The 13,586-nt window shown below is 43.8% G+C and overlaps 1 protein-coding gene across 2 annotated transcripts in view; it reads right to left on the bottom strand.

Moving 5' to 3' along the window:
• SPTBN1 (spectrin beta, non-erythrocytic 1) overlaps nucleotides 1-11,824 on the bottom strand; it is a 198,920-nt gene extending 187,096 nt beyond the window's left edge. The window contains exon 1 of one of the 2 annotated variants that reach the window (XM_042981401.1): nucleotides 11,623-11,824. The gene's annotated coding sequence lies outside the window, so the exon portion shown is untranslated. The remainder of the gene's footprint in view (nucleotides 1-11,622) is intronic. The other variant, XM_042981398.1, reaches the window with a different exon arrangement.
• Nucleotides 11,825-13,586: the final 1,762 nt, after the last annotated feature.

Below are 13,586 nucleotides of genomic sequence, written 5' to 3'. Positions count from 1 at the left end.
AAAACAGCTCAGGCAACAGACAGGGTCCATGCCACAGCTTTAAATACGACCAGTAATAGGATTTTATGTTTTGCCATGCTACATGTATCAAGTGATTATTTAAACTGTCAAGACTTGACATCTTTAGCCTGAGATCTGAGAATTTGGCCCTTATTTGTGAGATGAACAAATATATACACAGGGAAAAGAGGTTTAAAGGATAAACACCAAAATGCTAACTGCGTGTTGCTGGAGTCACTGAATATCTAGTGAGTTTAATTTTCTTCTCTGCATTCACTTTTATTTTCCATGATCTACAATAAACATTTATTATTTTGGTAATAAAATATTAAAAAATCTTTATGTTAGATGATTTTATGCTAATTTATAACCTTATGAAAGTATATATTCCTCAGAAGCCACTCAGAAAAAAAATTACACATACTATATATATATTAGCAGACACTGTCAAATATTCAGGGATTCCAAGAAGGTAAAAAAAAAGTGAATATTTTAACTCTTACTGACTATTCTACTCACTATAAAAACACTCCCATGCTACCGATTTAAAAATACAATAGAAAATGTTTAAACATCAGAGAACAAAATAAATAAGCGTTGTTTTAGGGAAGAACCCAAGTTTTCCTTCCCCTTTAAATAAGATAAAAAGGCTAAAAGGGGGAGGGGGAGTAAACCATGATAAGAACATGCATTATCCCACCCCAAAGACTGTAAGCCGGTGAAAAACATTTCAGAAAAATGAACAGCCCTTGAATGTTTAGATTTAGCCTTGAAGCAAACAGACTAGAACAAAAGTTATCCCTGAAATTGCTACCCAAGAGGGTAAGGAAACAACAAGAAACTCAGAGCCAGAGACAGTAGCCATAGACGCTGATCTCCTGGAGGATGTTTTTTACCCGCTCCCTTGTGGCCCAATTCCTACATTTTTCCCACACTCTACGGAAGTACTAAAACGCCAAGGCTCTAATAAACTGCATATTTAAACACGGAATGGAAAAATCTTTTCAAAATTTCAGTGCTCTTTACATCTTTAGTATTAATACTGCTTTCCTGTAAGTTCTGACAGAAAAAAGTTGAATAGCAAAGGGTATATTTGGCTGATCAGTCATTTTACTTATTAGTTGTTACCCATCTAAAATGAGGCTTATTGGTGGTATTAGGATATTTTTGATAAAGAGCAAGAGTTTATCGTTAGGTACCTCTAAAAATTTGGGAAATGTGGAGATGACATTAGAACTCTTCCACAATCCCATCACCAGCGATAACCACGTTCTAAGCACAGATATATTTAATTATACATATATACTTCCAAAGAATAAATTCTGCTAACATATAGCATTCTGCATTTCATCCTAGTTCATCTGTTGGATAAAAATTTGTAATAATGTTCTAATACAGACTTTACTGAGTAGCCAATGGCTTCAAGTTTATACGTTAACATCAAAAACAAGGATGCTCCATATTCCACATCAGAGATGTCAAATGGCTTTAAAAATCGCTCAGGTGTTTACTTTCATAGTTTAGAGTTTATTAAGAATGGAATTATGACACCTATAAACAAGGGTCAATTTCAAAGTAATCTTGAAATTATAACATCTTACTTTCACATCTCAAAGCACATTTAATCTGAAACCCTCCCCAATCAACCACTTAAAATCGATGGCAGAAAAAAACACAAAACTCGTGGAAGTGAATCAGTTCATTTCTACAAGCTACACTTTACAAAGTACCAATACCATTGGGATTTGCACCATGAAACAAAAAGTACTATTTCCTTCCAAACATTTCCACCAAAGATGAAGGGCAATGTGATTCATTCCTAAGATTCACCTTCAAAATGTTATCCCCACAAAATTCCCCACTTTCAAAGCCTTAAAATAGCCTTCTGCTTCCGTTCATGGTGGAGATTACTCAATCACACATACATCTCTTTCTCACCTATGTGACAGATGCAATAAATCATATGCATACCTAAGAACTTCCTTTCATACAAAGAAGGAAGGATATTATTAAAATTCATTCCTCTCACTCTTAGCCTACACTACTCCCAAATGGTGAGAAACCATTAATTGGAAGTAATATACATCTGGAGTTATTTTTATTTTAAAATTTTCACTTGGAATTTTATCCATATTTCTGACCAATTCCAAGGAAACATGATGGCCTAATTGTTACATCCCAGCAGTAGCTGGGTTTCTACAAGTGAGAAAAGTATGTCATAGAATTCCAGGGCCCTCTCTTCCCAAGTGTGCATTTTGGAAACACTAAAGAATCCTGGTCTTCCCCACCTTTCTACCTGACCCAGGTTAGTATAGAGTCACATTAGCATGCCATCACATCCGAATGCTCTACTTCCTCTCAGCTCTATACCCTGAAGATACAGATTTATGCATTTTTCCTCTGCCCTTAAAAAAGTGTACAGAAGGACAGATGAGGCAATCCTTTGGAAGTTTAAACTATTCTTTAATAATGATCTATAGGTGGCCACATTTGCTTTTTTTCTTTCCTTTCTTAAAATGAAAAGCTGCTTGCTTTTTTGATCATTTAAAAACAGCCCTCATGGGGCGCCTGGGTGGCGCAGTCGGTTAAGCGTCCGACTTCAGCCAGGTCACGATCTCGCGGTCCGTGAGTTCGAGCCCCGCGTCAGGCTCCGGGCTGATGGCTCGGAGCCTGGAGCCTGTTTCCGATTCTGTGTCTCCCTCTCTCTCTGCCCCTCCCCCGTTCATGCTCTGTCTCTCTCTGTCCCAAAAATAAATAAAAAAAAAAAACGTTGAAAAAAAAAAATTTAAAAAAAAAAAAAAAAACAGCCCTCATGGTAGTCTATTATATTTACTGTACTCTTCTCTATTTATAAAATATTTCAAAACTCAAAATGAGAAACATTACATCATTGGAATTTCCTTTCTTGTAAGAAAGGAAATCACCCATCAACCCACCATCCAAAGCAAACCATTAATATTTTAATGTATTTCCTTCCAGTCTTTTATTTAATAAAACAAAACTGGAGTTAAGCCCTATTATATACCCTTGCATAAAGATATTTCCACTGGATATGATATTGTTAGCATTTTCCCATTTCAGTAATATTTTAACAAACCAGTACTATATTGAATTCCAGCCAATCCTGTGCCATAATTTATTTGAGTATGTCCCATTTGCTTTTTCACTATAAATACTGATAAGAAAATCCTTGTTTAGAAACCTCTGTCCTTGGGTGGGGGTGCCTGGGTTAAGAGTCAGTAGGTTAAGAGTCTGACTTGAGACTTGATCTCTTGGTTCATGGGTTCCAGCCCCACGTCCAGCTCTGTGCTGACAACTCAGAGCCTGGAGCCTGCTTCAGATTCTGTTGACTCCCTCTCCCTGCCCCTCCCCCACTCTCACTCTGTCTCTCTCTCTCTCTCTCTCTCTCTCTCTCTCTCAAAAATAAATAAACATTAAAAAAAATTAAAAAAAAAAACAAAAAACAACCAACCCTCTGTGCTTGGGGTGCCTGGGTGGCTCAGTTGGTTTAGAGTCTGGCTCAGGTCATGATCTCATGGTTCGTGAGTTCCAGTCCCACGCACATCAGGCTCTGTGCTGACAGCTCAAAGCCTGGAGCCTGGTTTGGATTCGGTGTCTCTCTCTCTCTCTCTCTCTCTCTCTCTGCCCTCCCTCGCCCCCTCTCACACTCTGTCTCTCTCTCTCAAAAAATAAACATTAAAAAATATTTTTTTTAAAGAACTTAAAAAAAAAACAACTCTGTCCTTATTTTTATTTCTTTCTTTAGGTTACAGAACTGCAAGTGGGATTTCACTCCAAAAAATTATAAACATTTAAGGTTTCTGTTATATATATAACCCAGTGTTTTCTACTAAGTTTGTATTAACCCAAACATTCTCCTGACAGGTAATGCAGAGCTTCTATTTCATGGCATCCCAGAGAGTATTATCTATCTACTAATTAAAGTGGAAAAATTAATCTGATTGTTTTGTGTTTTGTATTATTGGTGAGTTCGAATAATTCAATATAGTTATAGTTATTGAACTATCTGTTCATATCCTTTCCCCTGAATAGTAGGATTTTAGTGTTTCCTTGTTTGTTAAAAGTATTAGTTAGGTTTGCCTTACCTATAATTCAGACATAAGGACAAGTTTAATGTAGATTGAACTTAGCATTATTTATCTGAATGATGGTATTGTTTACCGGGATATATCTTTTTTGAATAAATCAAAATATTTATTTGAAAGAAAGCATAAAATTGAGACAAAATGTCCACGTCTCATGCTAATCAAAGGTACTGTAATGGGCAGTGGATTATCTCACTTAACTTTAATGATCCTTTGTGACAAGTACTGTCAATACCACCACCATGCAGATGGAGATACTGAGGCACACAGACAGGTTAAGGCAGTTTGCCCAAAGTCACTTAGCCTGTAGAAGGAGTCACTAGGTTGTGTAACTCCAGAGCCTGAAACTTGGGACCCTTGCATCCAACAGCCTCCCATCAGCCACACTAGCCCTGATGTGTCTCAACTTCTCCATTATCTCCACTCAGGGTTCTACTGGAACCTCAAATTCAACATGTTTAAAGACAAAACTGATTCTCTTACCAACCAGATTTCCATTCTTTCCTGGGTCTATTTCTCTCATCACCAACCATGCTCTTTGTCATCATCCAAATTTGAAATCTTTGTCACCTGAGCTCCTCATCCAGTTAGCTCCACTTCCCATCCATGTACCCTACAAACAGCTGGCACAGGACTGGGCCTTCACAGCCTTTCTCCCTTCTCTCCCCTCCTTCTCATTTCCTTGGCTATCACCATAACCTGCTCCCTTAACCTTCAGACCCCCACAATCACCTATTTCTTGTCTCCCTGCTTTTGGTTTCTTCCTGTTCCACTCTATTCTCAACTCTTCCAGAGTGCTGTGTCACTCCAATATCTTACCATCACAGAATATTAGGGGTATATGGGATCTTAAAAATTAAGCATTAGATCTGATCAACCGGTAGTCACTGCCTGAAGCACTGCACTGAGAAAGTTACTGAGGCTCTATCTCAACTTTGCAGAAAAAGTATCAGGGCTGATTTTCTACGTCTGCCAGGGACAGAGGGAATGATACTCATGTGCCAGGTTTTATCCCCCACTATAATTTCATCTAAGTTTTTCATTTTACAAATTTAGAACTGAGAACAGAAGGGTAAATGGCTTGCCAAAGTCACACACCAGAACATTAAGAGGTCTTTTATCTTCTGTGGATGTATAGAGAGTATATTCTATTCAGTAGAGTATACAGTCCTTAGATTCAGGAACTAAATCTTATTTAACATTAAACCAGCCATACCACCATCACTGCAACCCAGTTTCAAGCCCTGGCAAGAGAAGGTACCCAGTAATTATTATCCAGTATCCAATAAGCGTATCAAAAACTAATACTGAAGAGTAATCTTAGAGATGCAGCAAAGGGAAAAGAGTAGTATAAATGCTTCTTGGTAAAAAGAACTATCATACTACTTTCAAGAACGGGAACCTGAGCTGACAAAGAGTTTCTAGTAAGTGGTCTCGTACAACCTGTGCTTATCAATACATAAATTCCATTGGTAAAACAGCCTTTTAAAAAATAAAAGAATAAGCTGTTTAATACCTCTTTTGACATAAAAATATTAAGGTAGTTTGGGGAAAGCATTTAAAAGAAGTTAGTGGCTCATACAGCTTAGGCAGTTTGAAGAGAAAGTAAAGGAACTGTTATTAACTGAATACCTACTATGTTCCTAGCACCATACACTGTGGTCTCACAACTGTATGAGGAAGTATTAACATTTCAATTTTACTGATGAGGAAACTGGTTTCAAGAGTAACGAACTAGCCCAAGGCTAGAACCTAGCTATGGCCACATGAACAATACAGAATAGCATTAGGATCTGAGCCCAGATCTGTTTGATTCCAAAACTCATGCTCTTTCCCAACTGAAAAAAATTTTTCTGCAATAACAAAATTATCCTCATAAACCTTAAAGGACAAAACCTGATTATGACACTACTGAAATTATGAACGACTGTTCATCAAAAGAAACTAAGAGGAGTTTTTAAAAACAAACACAAACTGGGAGGCAATTTTTGCAACACATATAATCCACAGGGATTAGGAAGCAATCTACATAAAGAACTCCTACAAAACAGTAAGAAACAAATTTAAAAGATAAACAGGCAAAAGACTTAACAGGGACTTCACAAAAGAAGGAACCCAAATGGCCAATAATATAAATAGATACTTAACCTCAGTAATCAGGGAAATGGCAAATAAAAAGCGCTACGAGACATTTCATAAACATCAACTAGACAACAGTTTAAAGTCTGTTAAATGAAGTAGTGGCAAAGTTGTGGACTAATCATAACACATACATTACTAGTAGGAACACAAACAGTACAACCACTTGGGAAAAATAGTTTGGCATATCTAGTAAGGTTGACAATCCACATACTCTATCATCCAGCAAATTTCATTCCTCAGAGAGGCAGATAATATGTGTATGTATGTTTAAATCTATCTCCTCATATGTATTAAGAGACATGTAGAAGACCCATTCACAGCAGCCTTTTTGTAAGAGCAAAAAACTGGGATCAATCCAAATCTCTATCTACAGTAAAAGGAATAAATAAGTTGTAGTGGAATACTATACAGCAGTAAAAATGAATGAACCACAGCCACAAAATGAATGAATCCCAGGAATAAAATGTTAATCTAAAAGTTCAAGACACAGAGGGGCGCCTGGGTGGCTCAGTCAGTTAAGCGTCCCACTTTGGCTCAGGTCATGATCTCACAGTCTGTGAGTTTGAGACCCGCATCGGGCTCTGTGCTAACAGCTCAGAGCCTGGAGCCTGCTTCAGATTCTGTGTCTCCCTCTCTCTCTGCCCCTCCCCCGCTCATGCTTGTCTCTCTCTGTCTCAGAAATAAATAAACATTTAAAAAATTAAAAATAAATAAATAAAAGTTCACCAGACACAGAAAAATACATGAAGTATCATTCCTTTTACATAAACTTCAAAAACATACTAATATTAAAAAACATTAAAGGGTAACCCATAAAGAAGAACAAGGGAAGGATAAGCCTAAAACTCAGGACAGTGGTTGCTTCAGATGGGATGACAGAGAATCACTCAAGGGACTATGAATGTACAATGATAAGGTTTTTCCTCTACTAGGTGGTGCTTGTGTGAGTGTCCACTGGTTTATGATTCTGTAACATATCTTTTATGAGCATTATTTTTTATGTACAAATCACTTAATAAAAAACTTCAAGAAGGCAATGGACCAGAGGGGCAGGACAGCAAACATACCAGAAGTAACTGACAACAGAGAACAAGATGTCAGTCAGAAGAGAGCAAAGGGACCAGAGGGGACACCTTGCACTCACTCAGGCAAGCTTTCCAGACTCTAGTTCTGCTGTCTCAAAGCCAAGGCCTTTTTCTCTAGACAGGGAGGGCATATTGTTTACCAGCTTTAGAAGTGTTCTAGAAAAGAACTAAAAAACTTGACTAACCTAAATAAACTACAAAAAGTAAGGGTCTTCCACCTAAAGATTAAAGAACTTTACAATGTACTCCTGTATTAAGTGATTTACAGTCAGTGCATCCCTTTCTTCAATACCACTTAATAACACAAAGGGAAAAACGTGCTGATACTTTAGCAAAAGACAAAAGAAAGATACCAGAAGGAACCTTGTGATACAGAGGTCCCTTAGCTGAAGAAGTAGAGCAGTTTCTCCATTTAACATGCATACAAGTCACTTAGGGGTCTAGTTAAAATGCAAATTCTGATGGGGTGGATCTGGAATGAGACCTCTAAGAATCTGTATTTATAACCCCTGATGTTACTGTTCCACAAACCTTACTACCATACCATATCAATACATTATGAAAACGCCTTTTTGGGTAATGTCTAAAAACAGAAGTATGGGTGCCTCTAACTGGGATAGCTTCATTTTACCCACTAAGATACAGAAATTGATGATACTACTCCTACACTATATAAACTTGGGTACAGGATTACTGTTATCAGAAAAATCAAGAAGGGGTGCCTGGGTGGCTCAGTGGGTTAAGCATCCAACTCTTGATTTCGGCTCAGGTCATGAACTCACAGTTTGTGAGTTTGAGCCTCACATGGGCTCTGCACTGACAGCAGGGAGCCTGCTTGGGATGATCTGTTTCCCTCTCTTTCTGCCCGGCCCCCCCCATAAAACAAAACATTAAAAAAAAAAAAAAAAAGAAAAATCAAGAATACTAAACTAGGTCTTTTGCAAAGAAAAGGTGCTTTGGGAGACAGCAAGGACTGAAAATTTACAAGAGAAACCCATGAGGGGTTTTACTCACTTCCACAAACCTATAGAAGTAGTCTTTCCAGAAGACATATTAGTCCCTTCCTAATGGAAAAATGGTTTCCCAGTAGTATTGAAGAAACCAGGACTACCCTAAGGAAAGCCACAGAACATTAGTTAAAGACTGATTATAATGCAGATGTTGGTCAGGGCCCAAAATAATTAAAGGAGCATCACATCACTGTATATATACATGTGTGTGTATAGCTTTAGACTCCTAAGAATATGCTCTTAAAATGAAAAGCTTATTATTTTAACAAAAACCACATCAAATAATATTTACTCATCATGTCTGTTTGTTTAGTAGTAGTAAAATCCTTCCATCTCAAAATAGTACTTCTACACGTAGAGTCATGCTTTCATACAGCCCTCAATAACCACTCAAACAGACTCTTCCAAGGAAATGCCAGTGCCAAGTCTCTGCTAAGGATGTGTCACAAGTAGAGAGTGAAGTCTTCTCACTTGCTCCTACAACATCACAGACTGTTGTTACTAGTCTCACCCCAGAGATGCTCTGCACAGAAAGCCTGCATAGCAGGAGATGGCCAAGTGACAGTAGTTTCCTTATGGCCCCAATGCTACTCTCAGATGAAGGGTTTGGTTAGTCCAGAGATGACAGAGTTACAAAGAGCATAACCTAACAGAATTCTGCACCTGGTGTGTACGTCAGAACAGCTAAACCCCCTGTGCCATCAACACAGGATATTTTTTTACAACATAATAAATCCAAAATGTCTGGATAATCCATGGAAACAATACTCCCAACCATCCGTAGGCATCACAATTTTATACAACCAGAGCAACGATGAAATCCAAATTAAAAAAAAATTCTGTATCTTAATGGCCGTCTATTAGAGAAATTCAAAATAATGCACATAAACCACACAATTTAAATTCAGTTCTCCTCTGAAGAGCCCCATAAAATCAAATGCCACTAAGCTGGATTCATTAGAGTTTTTAAAAATAAAAGTAGATATGCCCTTGCATTGAAACACTGACCTTCCCTTCCAGTTAGCATACTGAAATTCTCTTTTTCACTTAAACATTTTAGAAGAGCCTGGGGTGACATTTAGATGTATCCCATTTGCCATCGCACACTGAATAAATGAATTGTGGAAGCAGCATTTAGAAGAGAAATTCCCAATGTTCCCAGACTAAACAGATGAGGACACTGGGAATCATCTCCTCTGACCAAATACCAGCCACCGAGGCCTTGGTGGTCTCCCCTTTCTCTTGGTCTCCCTCCCCAGCCACATCTGCAAAAAATATGTATGCAAAAAATACATATAAACAAACACAAGTGCAGTCAGTTACCATGATAATTCCATTAGTCATGACTGTACACTTAACTTGGCTATCTAAATCAACCTGAATACCAACTGACCAACAATCATGACACTCACTTACCTAATAATCCTTAGTAAAGAATCCAAATATGCAACTGTACTTGATTTACAGAAAAAAGCAAATGATGGAAATACAGCAAATACAGGTTAAAGAAACAATTTTTAATCCATCAAAAAATACGTTCCTTTTTAAAACAACTTACTGAATGTTAGTATTTTTAGAAATGTCTCAGAGACGTAAGAACTAAAACACACCAATCATTTCATTTCAAAAAAATGGTTTCCTATAGGAAAGATTCATATTCTTAGTATTAACCAAAGACAGAGGTACTGTAATGTCATCGCTGTGAAGCTCCAATTAATCAACTTTTCACATATGAAGAAATCGATGGATAGCTGGGTTGCAGTCACAGATTATGGGTAATGCACAGAAAACACTGCGACTCCCAATACTGACTGCACCACTGCCTCTGCACACCCCCGGGCCTGTCCTCCCTGCAGCCCCTCCCTACGGCTCAGGTCCCTGGGTCGAAGATCAGATTCCCGTCCGCAACCGCAGGCCGGCTCCCTCAGCCTGCATTGGCGCTGCAGGACGCCCCTTCTTCCCAGCACAGCCCGACAGGCGGGGCGGGAGGGCTCACCCCAAACAGCAGACTCCCCCCTCACTGCTAGGTGACCTGGTCCTCCTGACGCCACATCCAGCTGAAGCAGCATGACAAGGTAGAAGCAGCTCCCAGCCGCGGCCAAGGGCAGCCCCGGGCCTGGGTGGGGCCGGGCGGGGGCCGCAGGCGCCGAGTGGCCGTGCCAAGCCCCGGCAGCGAGAACCAGGGGAGGCTGCGATACTGCTGCATTGTGCTGCATCACGGCGAGGGCACTGGGAGCCATCCATCTTGCCAAAAAAGCACATCCCCGCCCAAATAAACCCCACCGAATCCATTTTTCTCCTCTGCTGAAGCACCGTCACACTCGCCCTCTCCTCGCTCTGTGGCCCTGCTTTTGACTGGAAAAATAATGGACTTGGTTTCGTATACTGACATCCACAACACTCCCCTCCCCATCTGACGGCAGGCACTTGGCATCTCTCCTCTCACAAAAACAAAGAGAAGGCTCCCCCCAAAAAGGAGGGCCGCGGGCGTGGTGTGAGAGATGAAGACGAGAGGGGCTTCCAGCCCACCACCCCAAAGGCCAGCCCGGAGGGTCACCGCGCTGATACAAACCTGTTGAAGAGCCGGTGGCTGGAGCTGAAGGGCGGGCGCCGCCGCCGCTCCGCGCCCCGAGGCGGCTCACGCCCAGCCCTGGGAGAGTGGGGACGGCAGGGAGGGCGGGGGGCGGGCGCCGGGAAGGGCGGGGGGGGGGCGCCCGGCCGCCGCCTCCGGTTTAGCTGCAGCGCAGCGCAGCGGGGACCACGCCTGGCCGCATCCCCCGTACCGTTACGCGCACAGCCCGGCCCTGTCAACGCCGCCCCCGCTCCCCACCAGCCCCGGCCGCAGGGAGGGCACCCGAAAATACGCCCCGCGTGCTGCCCACTCCGCACCCACCCCCGCACCAGGGGCCGCTGCGCCCAGCTGGAGGGAGTAGGCGGCGGAGGCAGGGAGGAATCCGCGCCGCTGCGTCCGAAGATGGGGCTGGGCGGCCGCGGTGCGCACGGGGGAGCTGCGTTCGCCTCACTGCGGAGCCTGCCGCCCCTGTCCGCATAGCCCGCGTACTAATAAGCACTGGAGATCAAGGCTCCCCGCGCCGCCCCCGCCCCTGCTCCGCAGTCTCCCTGCCCCCACGCAGCTCCCCAGGCGCAGGGCATTGGCGGGGCAGCGGCGTCCTCCGGGCCTGGGCCCGCGCCCCTCCTCCTGTCCTCCCGCCGCCCAGGAGCCCGCCCGGGAGGCAGCCCCAGTGAGTTGGCATCTTCCAGCCTAGGCCCCCCACCTACCTCCCGAGGATAAGGGGGTGGGGGCGCCGGGGTCCCGTCCTCCTCCCGCTCCTCGGCGGCCGGGCGGGTGGGCCGGGAGGCGACTCCGCGGGGCTGTCCGCGGCTGGGGCCGGGGCTCACAGGACGGGACCGGTGGGCGCTGCTGCGCGGGGCTGCGCGCTCGCTCCGGGCGGAGAGGCGGCCGAGGGAGGGACTGGAGGAATCCGCAGCCTGCACGGCAACAGCTGCACTGATTCCGGGGGCTGGGCGGGAGCGCGGGGCGGGGGGAGGAGGGGAGGGAGCGGGCCGGGAGGGGGCTAGGGGCGGGGAGAGAGAGCGCGCGGGCGCCGGGAGCGCGCACACACACGCGCGCGCACACGCTCTCTCCCGCACACCCTCCACACTCCTCTCCGCTCACCGCTCCTCCCTCCCTCAGTTCCTCCCTCTCCTACCCTCGGCGCCTGTCGGGAGCCCCGCAGCCGCCCACCCAGCGCCTGCAGCGCGCGCCAGCCGAACCTCCGGCGCGTCCACGCACTCCCCAGCTGAGGCTCTCCTCCGGCCCGGCGCCTACCTCGTCATATGCCGCGGGGACCCGCCAGGCTGGCCTGGCCTGGGTGGGCACCGCCGCCGCCGTTACCCGGGCGAAGGGACAATGGGGGCTTTGTCCCCCACAGCCGGCGAGGGCCAATTTCACGTTTAATTTGAGGCTAATTTGATTATCGCTTTAGAAAGGGGCAGCCTAATTTTCTACGTGATTTGTGCAGCCTCTTTTCGCCCGCGATGTTGGCGTTTGGAACGCGCTGGAGAGTGTTGAGAGAGGTTTTAGAGCGTCTTTTGGTTGTTTTGGTTTTAGATATAGGTGGTGATGCCTTATAGGTTCCGCCCAGCCTCATGAAGAGCCACAGTGACCTCTCCGTGGGAAACGTTGGGCGGTGGGGGCAGAGGGTTGTTCCTCGGTGAAATCACGATCTTCCCCCGATTTGTGAGTGCTTCTTCACCGTGTCCCTCAGGGCGGACAGTCCCTACAAGTGGTTTGTCCAACTCCTGCCTCTGGGCGTTCTGGCTCACTCACTTTAACCTAAAACCGGGTGCGTTTCCTGAGCCACCCGTGCGGAGTGGGGTTGTTCAGGCAGCAGGGCAAGCCCCGCGATGGTTTTAGAATTTGTTTTCTTCCCCTACCCAAAAACCCTGAGACGGACACCGGCCGTTAACTCGAGTTTTTGTCAAGTGCTAACGCCTCTTCCCAACCAGCTTGCCCACCCAGTCAGTCCCCAGGCTATGTAGAAATTATGGAACCGCCACTGTTGGGGAGAAAGGATGGTGTCATCACCATGTCCACGAATAGAAACGCTCTTTAGAGAGCAGAGTCGGGGGAAACTGACGTTCTGCCTGCCTTGTAGGTAGCCAACGGCTGCACTGCAAGCTTTCACAAGGAAGAGGGCCCTTCTCCTTTGAATACGCCCAAAGGCTTCTCTCCCTAAAGATCTGACCTCAACCGCTGAATAAAGACAAAAAAAAAAAAAAAAAAAAAAGGCAATTTAGATCATGCTTCGATCTCAAATCAATAGACCCGAGGCCTGGTGGGTTTATATTTTTGCATGTATTTTTTTAATGAATATATTTTTAAGTAAATGTAAATGAAATTGTTCCAGCAGAGTGAAGATGATTCTTCCTTTTAGCGCTTCACCATCAGTTTGGATGTTTGGATCAATGTTTACTTTTGATATATATGAAAAAAAAAATTGAGAAAGGCAAGTAATTTAATATTTTTCCCAGAGGGTTGATCAACACCGCCAGAAGGTGAACTCTCCAAAGACAGGGTTCTTTTGTCTGTTTGTTCACTGTTTTGCACATAGCAGGCGCTTAGGAGGTGCTCAAAAATATTTGTTGAATTGTACAGAATTAACACGTAAGTGGCTGCCCTCATTAGGTAATACAGGAAATCCACCAGGAAGGAAAGTTGTTTCCCTTTCACTTATTTTGCT

This window comes from Panthera tigris, chromosome A3 (genome assembly GCF_018350195.1).
Source record: "Panthera tigris isolate Pti1 chromosome A3, P.tigris_Pti1_mat1.1, whole genome shotgun sequence".
Classification (NCBI taxonomy): domain Eukaryota; kingdom Metazoa; phylum Chordata; class Mammalia; order Carnivora; family Felidae; genus Panthera; species Panthera tigris.
Note: the sequence above shows the minus strand (reverse complement) of the source record. Positions and strands in the feature narration are given on the sequence as shown.